General features: G+C 41.6%; 1 protein-coding gene across 8 annotated transcripts in view; it reads right to left on the minus strand.

Moving 5' to 3' along the window:
- KLF8 (KLF transcription factor 8) overlaps positions 1-13363 on the minus strand; it is a 261395-nt gene that overhangs the window by 5660 nt on the left and 242372 nt on the right. The gene's annotated exons all lie outside the window — the stretch shown is intronic.

The raw sequence follows: 13363 nt of genomic DNA on the forward strand, positions 1-13363 counted from the left end.
ATTCCAAGTCTTTGCTATTGTGAATAGTGCCGCAATAAACATACGTGTGCATGTGTCTTTATAGCAGCATGATTTATAATCCTTTGGGTATATACCCAGTAATGGGATGGCTGGGTCATATGGTACTTCTAGTTCTAGATCCTTGAGGAATTGCCATACTGTTTTCCATAATGGTTGAACTAGTTTACAATCCCACCAACAATGTAAAAGTGTTCCTGATTTTCAATAATACAATACATTGTTACCTACAGGAGTTCTAAAGAAAGGCCAAGATGTTAGAGTGGGAAGCACATAGCCTCTTGTTCAAACAGGCCTTTGTGTGATCCAGCTCTACTATAAACTAGCTGTGTGATCTTACATAATCACTTCTCCCTGGCTTGGGCTCTGTTTTCTCATTTCTAAAGGATAAAAATATACTACAAAGTTGTTCAAAACATTTTCTTTTTAAAAGATAGCTAGCAACCAATGCAACTGGGATCTAAACTCAGGTCTTTGGCACTTTAAAATATCTGTTCCTCTAATATCTCCTATCAAACAGTCTAAAATAGAGCCATATGGCTGGGTGCAGTGGCTCATGCCTGTAATCCCAGCACTTTGGGAGGCCAAGGCGGGCGGATCACAAGATCAAGATACCGAGACCATCCTGGCTAACACGGTGAAACCCCGCCTCTACTAAAAATACAAAAAATAAGCTGGGCGTGGTGGCTGGTGCCTGTAGTCCCAGCTACTCAGGAGGCTATGGCAGAGAATGGCGTGAACCCGAGAGGCAGAGCTTGCGGTGAGCTGAGATCGTGCCACTGCACTCCAGCCTGGGAGAGAGTGAGACTGCGTCTCAATAATAAATAAATAAATAAATAAATAAATAAATAAAGTAAAATAGAGCCATATATACACAGGATGAATGTCTGATTCACTGGAAAGGGCCCTCAGCAAAGGCTACAGGTCTTCTGTGTAAGGTTAGAAACTCAAGGGCATGTAATGGCACGCGGGGCAGTGTCAGGCCACAGTTTTTGAAATAGCTCCATGCCCAGAATCTTTGGGTTGTATTTGAATTACATATAGGATATGTATGCTCAAGATAGAAAGCTAAATGGCAAAAAAAGTATTATAAAAAATTAACACAGTATGACCGCATTATGGTATACAGAACACACGCAATACATTTGTATACTCATAATAAAGCCAGTATCAATACACTTAAATGTACAGTATGAGAGAAACTGTTAACAGTGAATGACTGTGGAAAGTGAGGACCAGGGATAGTGGGAAGAGGACTTTTCATTTTTACTTTATACCCTTTTGTACTGTTTTAAATGCTTTAAAATCATAATGTTTTATCTTATAATAAAAATTTTTAAAAAGGAAATAAGCTATATGAGCAGCAATAAATATTAACTGTGGATAAGTCTGGGTTGTAGGATTAGGGTAATGTTTGCTTTCTTCTTAATACCTTTTTCTGTTTCCCATCTTCTACAACGAGCATGTATTATTTTATAATCAGAAACAAGCAATAATGCAGACACAAAAATGTATTGGTATTCTTTCTAACAGTCTCTTTCTCTCGGTCTTTTCCCCTTTTCTCCCTGTAAATTACCTAGGGCATTTAATTTTATGCTGTTCTAAATTCTGGTGGCAATCTGGCTTGCATAAACTGTTTTCCAACTTACTACACACCACCTACTAACCCTCCCAAGTGTTTGCTAATTAACTGTATAGTGTTCACATAATGAGCAACAGTATGAAATCCAGTCTGAATCACAGCTTTGGACTATACCCAGGCAAACATTTCAAGGATTAAACACATCAATTGCTGATCATTTCAATATTCAGAAATAGTTGCATTAGCTGCTAAGAAGAATGAGATAAAGCTGGATGTAATGAGACAAAAAGATGGCCAATGAAATGTTATCAAATCAAAAAAGATACTGAACAAACATACACACATATGCTCATGGAGAGTAGGATCTGGTTTATGTTTTTAAAATCTTGTGCCTGTTCTTTCTCTCTCTCTCTCTCTCTCTCTCTCTCTCTCTCTCTCTCTCTGTCTCAAGAGGAAAGATCTGGAAGGCTATACAACAAATTGTTAACAGAGGGAAGAATAGGATTTCAGGGGATGTTTAAAGTGTGTAAATGAAATTTTCACTTTTTGTTCTATGTGATTTTACAGCATCTCCATACCTCCCAACGGCTGCATTGCTATCTATATATTTTGTTGTGATCTCTCAAGAATGTCTTCTGATTCTTATCTACACCTCAACCAACTGAGGAAAATTTGACTTGTAAATCAGTGACACCCTGTGGTGATCAGAGCTCATTTCTAGAACACACAAATTATTGTAAAGGAATTCAGCAGTGAGGCCCATATTCCTATTTCAAAAGCATTTACCCTTGTATTATCATTGAACAAGCTCCTGTTTGTGCCAATGAACATCACACAACACAACTTGTAATCTCCATCAACTTATCATTTGAATTAAAGAACAAAGTATATATGCAGAAAAAGAATTCATAATATAAAGCATATATATTAACTATGTGACAAAGATAGTAAGTGTGATATGCCAGGTGCGGTGGCTCATGCCTGGAATCCCAGCACTTTGGGAGGCTGAAACACGTGGATCATTTGAGGTCAGGAGTTTGAGACCAGTCTGGCCAACATAGTAAAACCCTGTCTCTACTGAAAACACAAAAATTAGCCAGGTGTGGTGGTGCGTGCCTATAGTCCCAGCTACTTGGGAGGCTGAGGTATGAGAATTGCTTGAACCCGGGAAGCAGAGGTTGCAGTGAGCTGAGATTGCACCACTGCATTCCAGCCTGGGTGACAGAGCAAGACTCTATCTCAAAAAAATAAATAAGTGTGATATCAGTTCCAAGGCTAGTTAATAACCTCTGGGTTACTGTGAAGGCACAAATATGGAGGCATGTGTAGTTTTTAGATGAAGAAAGCAACCCAGGCAGCTGGTGGCAAGGTCTTGGTAAGGCGGTGCAGTGAATGGTACACATAGGGTCAGCCATCTTGGAGCATGGAGCATCCTTACAAGAGTATTATGAGATGATCCTTATTATAAAAGACAGATGAAAAACTTGGGATTATTTTTTAAAAGAGAATTTGGACTTAAGCATAAAAGTCAATAATATACCCAAGGCGGTGTGTGAGAGAGCAGTCTGTCCTAGGTGTGAGCAATAATGGGGATGCATTGACAATAGAGAACTTTAAAACAATAATAAAACAGACTAAAAGTTAGTCTGTTTAACTCAAGAATGGCTCGGTCAAAGTTGTACATTAAAATTATTTACCCATGCTGTGTAAGGTGGACTACAATGACTAGGAGCCTACTGGGGTAATCTATTTGTCTGGCATATAAAGCTCAAATTGGTTTTTCATTGAATTGATAAAGGAATCAATAATAAATATAAGAATAAGACCTAAGGAGGTGACAGAGAGATTGGAATTGAAAGAAAAACATTAATAAAACCTAGCATTTACTGAGTATTCACTATATGCTGGGTACTATTTTAAGTATTTTACACTATTAATATTCCAAGATAGGGAAATGGAGGTAAAGAGGGGTGAAGCAACTTTCAGCAGTGAGTAGCAGACTGAGATGTCAAATCACGACACTAGTTTCACAATACATAGCCTTAGCCATTATGAATAAAAAGGCTGTTCAAAATTAGAAAGAAATAATAGAACTTTAGAAACAAATAACTGAGACATAAGAGAATATTAATGGCTCATGCCTATAATCCCACCCACTTTGGGAAGCTGAGGTGGGAGGATAACTTGAGTCCAGAAGTTTGAGACCAACCTGGGCAACATAGTGAGACCTTGTCTCTACAAAAAAAATAAACAGAATTAGCCAGGTGTGGTGGCATGTGCTTATAGTCCCGACTACTCCAGAGGTTGAGGTGGGAGAACTACTTGAGCCTGGGAGAGCAAGGCTGCAGTGAGTCGAGATTGTGCTACTGCACGCCAGCATTGGAAACAGAGTGAGACTCTGACTTGAGGGAAAAAAAAAAGAGATAATGGTAAGAATCAATGACACATTTGGAGCCTGGGGAAATGGGTGATGCCATTATAAATATATTGGGACTTGACAGTATGAACACAGTATGTTTAATGAGAACTGTTATATCTATGTTTCCTGCTTTATATGATTGCAAACTCAGGGGAGATGAAGTGCTGCATTGCATGCCTGGTGTTTGCAGATAAGCAAGAGTCTCATGGCTCTCTGCTGGAAAAAATATCTACCAAAGACAGAGACAGCACTCTCTAGGACCCTTAACAATGAATCACAATCTTTGGAGGGCAATGAATAAGGCATTTCTGTAGCTGCCTCAGTCCCAGGGAACCTGTGGAATACTAGCAATAGAGAAAAGTATACCTAGGTTAGGTACAAAGGTCTAATCCTATGGGGCTTTACCCATTTACTACCTGTGTAACTATTGGCAAATTCTCTAGCTCTATAAATGGCACCTCCATTCACCCAGTCACCCATAACAGAAACCTTAGAGTCACCAACGTCCCCTCAATCATCTTCTCTCCATCTCCGCTGGCAACATACTAGTTGGGCTGTCATCATTTTTTGCCTGGATTGCTTCATTATCCTCTTAACTGATCTTCCCCCTTCCACTCTTGCACCTCAATGCTTTCTCCACCCACCGCTGTGCTCAATATGTCCTAGTCGAGCTGAACTAGTATCAGTTATTAGAACAAGGCAAGCTTATTCCCATCTCACTAGTTTTGTACTCTGCCTAGCCAAGAATAGTCTTTTGCCACACTTTTTACACAGCTTGCTCCTTCCCATATTGATTGTTATTCTCCCTACTTTAAAAAACTTCCTTAGTTACACTAAAAGTTCAGACTTCATCACTATGTATCATATCCATGTAACAAAACTGCACTTGTACCCCTTAAACTTCTACAATTGAAAAATAAATGGAGAAGTGGGGCAGAGCAAGGGGGCCAAATACAATGCTCCACCAATCATGCCCCAAAAAGAACACCAATTTCACAACTATCTACACAAAAAAGGACCTTCATAAGAACGAAAAATCAGATGACCACTCACAGTACCTGGTTTTAACTTCATATTGTTAAAAGAAGCACTGAAAGAGGGTAGGAAAAAGTCTTGGATCACGAACACCACCCCTCACCCATCCCTCTGCAGTGACTACATGGTGTGGAGAGAGAATCTGTGTGCTTCAGATAGGGACAGTATAGCACTTGCGAGACATTGCATTAAATTCAGTGCTGCCTTGTCACAGCAGAAAGCAAAACTAGGTTGAAGTCTGCTGACTCCCACCCATGGAGGGAATATTTAAAACAGACAGAGCCAGAGGGGAATCACCCATCCCAGAAATCAGAACTTGAATTCTTGGAAGACTCACCACTATGAGATGAAGTGCTCTGGGGCCTTGAATTAACTTGAAAGGCAGTATAGGCCACAAGGACTTCAAGTCTTAGGTGAGTCCTAGTGATGAACTGGGCTCAGAGCCAGTGGACTTGCGGGGAGCATATGACATATTAAGATATCAGCTGGATCGGATAATACAGCGGTTGCACCACCCCTTCCCCAACCCTAGGCTGCACAGCTCACAGTTTCAAAAGAGACTCCTTCCTTCCACTTGAGGAGAGGTGAGGGCAGAGTAAAAAGGACTTTGTCTTGCATCTTGGATACAAGCTTAACCACAGTAGGATAGGGCATCATTCAGAGTCGTGATGCCCTTTTCCAGGACCTAACTCATGGATGACATTTCTAGACACACCCTGGGCCACAAGGGAAGCTGTTGCCTTGAAGGGAAGAACCCAGTTCTGGCAGGACCCATCATCTACTGACTAAAGAGCCCTTGGTCCCTGAATAACCAGTAGCAAAACTCAGGTAGTACACCATGGGCCTAGGATGAGACTCTGAGACGTGCTGGCTTCAGATGAGACTCAGCACATTCCCAAGCTGTAATGGCTATGGGGAGACACTCCAGCTTAGGAAAGGTGGAAAGAAAAGTAAAGGGGACTTTGTCTTGTGCCTTAGCTACCAATTGGCCACAGAGGGATAGAGCACAGGCAAAATATTGGGGTCTCCAGTTCCAGGATTATGCTTTTGCATGGCATTTCTGGATCTGCCCAGGGCCAGAGGGGAGCCCACTGCCCTCAAGCATGAGTCCCAGGCCAAGCAGCGTTCATGATAAGCTGAATAAAGAGGCCTTGGGCCTTACGGGATCATCAGGAGTAGCCTGGCAATACTCCTTGTAAGCCTATGGTAGTGGTGGCCAAGGGGTGAGGCTCCTCTGACTATGGAAAGTGAAGGGAAGACTGGGAAGAACTATGTCTCATGGCTTGAGTGCCAGTTCAGTCACAGTACAATAGAACACCAGATGGACTTCTAAGGTTTTTGACTCGAGTTCCTGGCTTCCAGATGGCATCTCTGGACCTACCAAGGGCCTAGGGGAACTCACTGTGCTGAAGGAAAAGACATAGGTACGACTGGCTTCACCAACAGGTGACTGTAGAGACCCACGGCTTTGAGTGAACACTGGCAGTAGCCAGGTAGTGGTTACAGCGAGTCTTGGCTGAAGTCCAGTGCTGTATTAGTTTAAGGCCTGACCCAGCACAGACTCAGTGGTGGTGGCCACAGGGATGCTTGTGTCAACCCACCCTCAGGTCTAGGTGGCTCAGAACAGAGAGAGACTGTTTGTCTGGGATAAAGTAAAAGAAAAGAACAAGAGTCTCTGCTTGGTAATCCAGAAAATTCTGGATCTTATTCAAGAACATTAAAGTGGAACCTCCCCAACTCTGTGACAACCACAGGGTTTCTGGGCTTGGGGTGCCCCCTAATGCAGAGATGGCTTAGATCACAACACCCAATCCCTTTGAATATGTGGAAAGACTTCCTGAGAAGGATGGATACAAACCAACCCAGACTGTGAAGACTACAATAAATACCTAACTCTTCAATGTCCAGACACTAATGAGCATCTACAAGCATCAAGACGATCCAGGAAAACATGACCAAACCAAATGAACCACATAAGGCACCAGGGACCAATCCTGGAGAGATATGTGACCATTCAGAAAGAGAATTCAAAATATATTTTGAGGAAACTCAAAGAAATTCAAGATAATACAGAGAAGGGATTCAGAATCCCATAAGATAAATTTAACAAAGAGATTGAAACAACTACATAGAGTAAAGCAGAAGAAAAAATTAGTGAGCTTGAAGACAGCCTATTTGAAAATGCATAGAGAGGAGACAAAAGAATAAAAAACAGTTTCCTGGAGCAAGATGGACGAACAGGAGCATTTCCAGCCTCCAGCTCCCAGCGCAAGCGACACAGAGAATGGGTGATTTCTGCATTTTCAACTGAGGTACCGGGTTCATCTCACTGGGGAGTGCCAGACAATCTGTGCTGGTCAGTTGGTGCAGCCCTACCAGTGAGAACTGAAGCAGGGTGAGCCATCGCCTCACCTGGGAAGCACAAGGGAGAAGGGAATCCCTTTTCCTAGCCAAGGGAAACTGAGACACACAACACCTAGAAAATCAGGTAACTCCCACCCTAATACTGCGCTTTACCAAGGGTCTTAGCAAATAGCACACCAGGAGATTATATCCCACACCTGGATGGGAGGGTCCCACGCCCACAGAGCCTCCCTCGTTGCTAGAACAGCAGTCTGAGATCTAACTGCAAGGCAGCAGCGAGGCTGGGGGAGGGGCACCCGCCATTGCTGAGGCTTCAGTGGGTAAACAAAGCCACCAGGAAGCTCGAACTGGGTGGAGGCCACTGCAGCTCAAGGGGGCCTGCCTGTCTCTGTAGACTCTATCTCTGGGGACAGGGCATAGTTAAAAAAAAAAAGCAGAAACCTCAGCAGAGGTAAATGCCCCTGTCTGACAGCTTTGAAGAGAGCAGTGGATCTCCCAGCACGGAGGCTGAGATCTGAGAACAGACAGACTGCCTGCTCAAGTGGGTCCCTGACCCCTGAGTAGCCTAACTGGTAGACATCCCCCACTAGGTTCAGACCGACACCTCATACCTCACACAGCAGGGTACACCCCTGAGACAAAGCTTCCAGAGCAAGAATCAGACAGCAACACTCGCTGTTCAGCAATATTCTATCTTCTGCAGCCTCTGCTGCTGACACCCAGGCAAACTGGGTCTGGAGTGAACCTCAAGCAATCTCCAACAGACCTACAGCTGAGGGTCCTGACTGTTAGAAGGAAAACTAACAGAAAGGACACCCACACCAAAACCCCATCAGTTTGTCACCATCATCAAAGACCAAAGGCAGAAAAAACCACAAAGATGGGAAAAAAGCAGTGCAGAAAAGCTAGAAATTCAAAAAATCAGAGAGCATCTCCCCCTCTGTTAATAGTGGGAGACTTTAACACCCCACTGTCAATATTAGACAGATCAATGAGACAGAAAATTACCAATGATATCCAGGACTTGAATTCACCTCTGAACCTAGTGTACTTAAAAGACATAAACAAAACTGTCCACCCCAAATCAACAGAATATACATTCTTTTCAACATCACATTGCATTTATTCTAAAATTGACCACATGATTGGAAGTAAAACATTCCTCAGCAAATATAAAAAAACAGAAATCACAATAAACTGACTCTCAGACCACAGTGCAATCAAATTAGAACTCAGGATTAAGAAACTCATTCAAAACTGCACAAATACATGGAAACTGAACAACCTGCTCCTAAATGACTACTGGGTACATAACGAAATTCAGGCAGAAATAAAGATGTTCTTTGAAATCAATGAGAACATAAACACCATGTACCAGAATCTCTGGAACATATTTAAAGCAGTGTGTAGAGGGAAATTTGTAGCACTAAATGCCCACAAGAGAAAGCTGGAAAGATCTAAAATTGACACCCTAATATCACAACTAAAAGAACTAGAGAAGCAAGAGCAAACAGATTCCAAAGCTAGCAGAAGGCAACAAATACCTAAGATCAGAGCAGAACTGAAGGAGATAGAGACACAACCCTCCAAAATTTCAGTGAATCCAGGAGCTGGTTTTTTGAAAAGATAAACAAAATTGATAGACCGCTAGCAAGACTAATAAAGAAAAAAAGAGAGAAGAATCAAATAGATGCAATAAAAAATGATAAAGGGGATATCACCACCAACCCCACAGAAATACAAACTACCATCAGAGAATACTATCAACATCTCTACGCAAATAAACTAGAAAACATAGAAGAAATGGATAATTTCCTGGACACTTACACTCTCCCAAGACTAAACCAGGAAGAAGTCGAATGCCTGAATAGACCAATAGCAGGCTCTGAAATTGAGGCAATAATTAATAGTCTACCAACCAAAAAAAGTCCAGGACCAGATGGATTCACAGCTATATTCTACCACAGGTACAAGGAAGAGCTGGTACCTTTCCTTCTGAAACTACTCCAATCAATAGAAAAAGAGGGAATCCTCCCTAACTCATTTTATGAGGCCAACATCATCCTGATACCAAAGCCTGGCAGAGACACAACAATAAAAGAGAATTTTAGACCAATATCCCTGATGAACATCGATGCAAAAATCCTCAATAAAATACTGGCAAACCAGATCCAGCAGCACATCAAAAAGCTTATCCACCATGATCAAGTGGGCTTCATCCCTGGGATGCAAGGCTGGTTCAACATATGCAAGTCAATAAACGTAATCCAGCATATAAACAGAACCAAAGACAAAAACCACATGATTATCTCAATAGATGCAGAAAAGGCCTTCAACAAAATTCAACAGCCTTTCATGCTAAAAACTCGCAATAAATTCGGTATTGATGGAACGAATCTCAAAATAATAAGAGCTATTTATGACAAACCCACAGCCAATATCATACGGAATGGGCAAAAACTGGAAGCATTCCCTTTGAAAACTGGCACAAGACAGGGATGCCCTCTCTCACAACTCCTATTCAACACAGTGTTGGAAGTTCTGGCTAGGGCAATCAGGCAAGAGAAAGAAATAAAGGTATTCAGTTAGGAAAAGAAGAAGTCAAATTGTCCCTCTTTGCAAATGACATGATTATATATTTAGAAAACCCCATCATCTCAGCCCAAAATCTCCTTAAGCTGATAAGCAACTTCAGCAAAGTCTCAGGATACAAAATTAATGTGCAAAAATGACAAGCATTCTTATACACCAGTAACAGGCAAACAGAGAGCCAAATCATGAACGAACTTCCATTCACAATTGCTTCAAAGAGAGTAAAATACTTAGGAATCCAACTTACAAGGGATGTAAAGGACCTCTTCAAGGAGAACTACAAACCACTGCTCAGTGAAATAAAAGAGGACACAAACAAATGGAAGAACATACCATGCTCATGGATAGGAAGAATCAATATTGTGAAAGAATCAATATTGTGAAAAGGTAATTTATAGATTGAATGGCATCTCCATCAAGCTACCAATGACTTCCTTCACAGAATTGGAAAAAACTGCTTTAAAGTTCATATGGAACCAAAAAAGAGCCCACATCGCCAAGACAATCCTAAGTCAAAAGAACAAAGCTGGAGGCATCAGGCTACCTGACTTCAAACTATACTACAAGGCTACAGTAACCAAAACAGCATGGTACTGGTACCAAAACAGAGATATAGACCAATGGAACAGAACAGAGTCCTCAGAAATAATACCACACATCTACAGCCATCTGATCTTTGACAAACCTGACAAAAACAAGAAATGGAGAAAGGATTCCCTGTTTAATAAATGGTGCTGGAAAAATTGGCTAGCCATAAGTAGAAAGCTGAAACTGGATCTTTTCCTTACTCCTTATACAAAAATTAATTCAAGATGGATTAGAGACTTAAATATTAGACCTAAAATCATAAAAACCCTAGAAGAAAATATAGATAATACCATTCAGGACATAGGCATGGGTAAGGACTTCATGTCTAAAACACCAAAAGCAAGGGCAACAAAAGCCAAAATTGACAAATGGGATCTAATTAAACTAAAGAGCTTCTGCACAGCAAAAGAAACTACCATCAGAGTGAACAGGCAACCTACAGAATGGGAGAAAAGTTTTACAATCTACTCATCTGACAAAGGGCTAATATCCAGAACCTACAAAGAACTCAAACAAATTTACAAGAAAAAAACAACCCCATCGAAAAGTGGGCAAAGGATACGAACAGACATTTCTCAAAAGAAGACATTCATACAGCCAACAGACACATGAAAAAATGCTCATCATCACTGGCCATCAGAGAAATGCAAATCAAAACCACAATGAGATACCATCTCACACCAGTTAGAATGGCAATCATTAAAAAGTCAGGAAACAACAGGTGCTGGAGAGGATGTGGAGAAACAGGAGCACTTTTACACTGTTGGTGGGACTGTACACTAGTTCAACCATTGTGGAAAACAGTATGGCAATTCCTCAAGGATCTAGAACTAAAAATACCATATGACCCAGCCATAGCATTACTGTGTATGTACCCAAAGGATTATGAATCATGCTGCTATAAAGACACATGCACACGTATGTTTACTGCGGCACTATTCAGAACAGCAAAGACTTGGAATCAACCCAAATGTCCATCAGTAACAGACTGGATTAAGAAAATGTGGCACATGTACGGCATGCAATACTATGTAGCCATAAAGAAAGATGAGTTTGTGTCCTTTGTAGGGACATGGGTGCAGCTGGAAACCATCATTCTCAGCAAACTTTTGCAAGAACAGAAAACCAAACACCGCATGTTCTCACTCATAGGTAGGAATTGAACAATGAGATCACTTGGACATGGAAAGGGGAACATCACACACCAGGGCCTATTATGGGGAGGGGGGGAGGGGGAGGAATGTCATTGGGAGTTATAACTGATGTAAATGACGAGTTGATGGGTGCTGACGAGTTGATGGGTGCAGCACACCAACATGGCACAAGTATACATATGTAACAAACCTGCACGTTGTGCACATGTACCCTAGAACTTAAAGTATAATAATAAAAAAAAGAATAAAAAACAATGAAGCAACAACTATAGTATCTACAAAATAGCCTCAAAAAGGCAAATCTAAGAGTTATCAGCCTTAAAGAGCAAGTAGATAATGAAATAGGGGTAGAAGTATTCAAAGGGATAATAACACGGCACTTCCCAACCTAGGGAAAGATATCAATATCCAAGTACAGCCGGGCGCGGTGGCTCAAGCCTGTAATCCCAGCACTTTGGGAGGCCGAGACGGGCGGATCACGAGGTCAGGAGATCGAGACCATCCTGGCGAACACGGTGAAACCCCGTCTCTACTAAAAATACAAAAAACTAGCCAGGCGAGGTGGCGGGCGCCTGTAGTCCCAGCTACTCCGGAGGCTGAGGCAGGAGAATGGCGTAAACCCGGGAGGCGGAGCTTGCAGTGAGCTGAGATCCGGCCACTGCACTCCAGCCTGGGCGACAGAGCCAGACTCCGTCTAAAAAAAAAAAAAAAAAAAAAAAAAAAAATCCAAGTACAAGAAGGATAAAGAACACCAGGCAAATTTAACCCAAAGACCATTCAAAGCATTTAATAATTAAACACCCAAAGGTCAAGGATAAAGAAAGGATTCTAAAAGAAGCAAAAGAAAAGAAAGAAATGACATACACTGGAGTTTCAATACCTTTGACAAGACTTTTTAGTAGAAACCTTAAAGGCCAGTAGAGAGTGGCACGACATACTTAAGATGCTGAAGGAAAAATAAACTTTTGCCCTAGAACAGCATATCTGGTGAAAATATCCTTCAAACATGAAGGAGAAACAAAGACTTTTCCAGATGAGCAAAAGCAGAGGGATTTCATCAATACCAGACTCATCCTACAAGAAATGCTAAAGGGAGTACTTCAATCAGAAAGAAAAGGACATTAATGAGCAATAAGAAATCATCTGAAGGTACACAACTCACTGGTAATATTAAGGACAGGAAAAACACAGAATCAGGAAGAAATCCCAAACCTGAACAGACTAATCAACAAGTAATGAGACAAAAGCCATAATTAAAACTCTCCCAGAAGGTGGAGGTTGCAGTGAGCTGAGATCATGCCACTGCACTCCAGCCTGGGCAACAGAGTGAGACTCGGTCTTGGAGGGGTGGTGGGTGGGGGGTGGTGGGGGCGGTGGGAAAGTCTCCCAGGAAAGAAAGCCCAGGACCTGATGGCTTCACCGTCAAATTCTAACAAATATGTAAGATTAGCTCATATCCATTCTACTGAAACTATTCAGAACAGGAAGAAGTACTTCCAAACTCATTCTATGAGGCCAGTATTACCCTGATACCAAAACCAGACAAAGACACATCAAAAAATGAAAACCATAGGTCAATATCACTGATGAATATTGATGCAAAAATCCTCA

Source organism: Chlorocebus sabaeus, chromosome X (assembly GCF_047675955.1).
Source record: "Chlorocebus sabaeus isolate Y175 chromosome X, mChlSab1.0.hap1, whole genome shotgun sequence".
Lineage (NCBI taxonomy): Eukaryota > Metazoa > Chordata > Mammalia > Primates > Cercopithecidae > Chlorocebus > Chlorocebus sabaeus.